This window comes from Euphorbia lathyris, chromosome 6 (genome assembly GCF_963576675.1).
Source record: "Euphorbia lathyris chromosome 6, ddEupLath1.1, whole genome shotgun sequence".
Lineage (NCBI taxonomy): Eukaryota > Viridiplantae > Streptophyta > Magnoliopsida > Malpighiales > Euphorbiaceae > Euphorbia > Euphorbia lathyris.
Window position 1 is genome coordinate 23,329,693 of NC_088915.1, and position 1,867 is coordinate 23,331,559.

At 34.6% G+C, this 1,867-nt stretch overlaps 1 non-coding gene across 1 annotated transcript; it reads right to left on the minus strand.

Moving 5' to 3' along the window:
- Positions 1-1,504: 1,504 nt before the first annotated feature.
- Positions 1,505-1,611, minus strand: LOC136234551 (small nucleolar RNA R71). The gene has a single exon (XR_010691421.1). It is a non-coding gene; the product is annotated as a small nucleolar RNA R71 (small nucleolar RNA).
- Between the last annotated feature and the right edge of the window lie 256 nt (positions 1,612-1,867).

Here is a 1,867-nt window from a genome sequence, read left to right on the forward strand (position 1 = left end):
TGTACACACATTGTTTATCAATTAATTACAAATACAGTAGCATTTCGATTTAGATTAGGATCTATTCGAATATTAGTTTACATTTTGGTAGTAGAAGAACCATCTCTATTCCGAAGATTCAGCGAGAAGATTAAGTAGCGGATTCAACCCCGGAGCCTGACAAACTCTAACGAGATTTGAGGAAGGATTGACAACCCGGACTCACTAAGTCCTCTTGAATGCTTCCATGCTTTTTATTCTCTGTAAACTTGTATCAAATTCACATTTCATCTAATAAAGTTCACTCGATTCAATATAATTTTATGTAGCACTTTGGTAAAAGATCTGAAGTGAGTTCTGGCGTTTTCATTAAAACGTAGTTAAATTCAATATTTTTATAAGGAAACTTTGTTGAACACTTAGTCAAATTCATTCTTAAAGACGATATGATCGTTAAGTCGGCTTATCGGAAATAAGTGTTAATTTGGTTAAAGTAGCAATCTAACCCGACCGTATGAGGATTGTCTTCGGTTCAAGGCCTTTTAATTGAAGGAGTTTACGTTATTACACTCTCTTATTTTAAACATTAAACGTTTCTGTTTTGTAATTCATATTCAAAACAGAATTGATTTCTAACATTCTACATATTCTAACCTAATTCTTATTAAATAAATTTCAAAACCAATTTCAAATAACGATTATCTGTTCTTATAAACCTTAAGTCGTATTTAAACTACATATAAATAAGTTTTTGTTGAAAAACGTTCCCTGTGGGATCGATATCTTTTTTATTCCTACAAGCGAAACCGTGCACTTGCGGAAATCACTCAACAAGTTTATGGCGCCGTTGCCGGGGAACGCCAAAATTTTTAACAAAAATTTAGATTTTTCGTGTTTTATTTCGAATCTAGGTTATACATACTTATTTTAACTTTTTTATTTTATTTATTTTTATTTACTAACATATTTATTTTTCAATTCTGTTTTGAAGGTAGTATTGGTTCGTGCAGAAATTTCAAGTTCATGCGCAGTTCTCGAAGTTCAGGCATTCCACCAAACCCGTTAGATCCAGAAATTGAAAAGACACTTAAAAAGAAAAAGAAAGACCAGAAAAAACAAAAACGAACAAAATTTCGAGCCAGAAAATATGGTAAATCCACCAACACTTATGGAATACGCTAGGCCAGGGGTGGCCGATGTAACCAATAGTATCGTTAGACCCAGAATCACCGCAAACCAATTTGAAATTCAGCCAGCTTTGCTTAATATGTTGCAAAACAATGTAACATTTTATGGGCTACCTAACGAAAACCCTAACACCCATTTGACAAAATTCTTAGAAATTTGTGACACTTTTAAAATACCAGATGTGACTGCCGAAGCAATCAAACTTCGACTCTTTCCTTTCACTTTGAAGGATAGAGCTAAAGAGTGGTTAACTTCTATGCCAGGTGCAACATTTGCAACTTGGGAATAATTAACCCAAGCGTTTTTATCAAAATATTTCCCTTTAGCAAAAACGGCAAGAGTCGTAAAAGAGTTAATATCTTTTTCTCAAAATAATAATGAAACTCTTTATGAGGCTTGGGAACGTTTTAAAGAACTTCAACGTTTATGCCCACACCACCAATTGCCCGATGCACTTTTAATGCAAACATTTTATAATGGGATTAATCCTACAACTAGAGGTTCATTAGATGCTATATCGGGAGGGTTGTTTATGAACATCCGCCCAAGCAAGAGAACTTTTGGAGGAAATGGCAATCAACAGCAGTATGTGGCCCGTAGAACATGGACACATACCGGTGGCGAAACCATCATCCTCAACCACATCATCCGTTAAAGGTATAGTGAATCTTGATCCAGTCGCGATGTTACAGCCTAATTT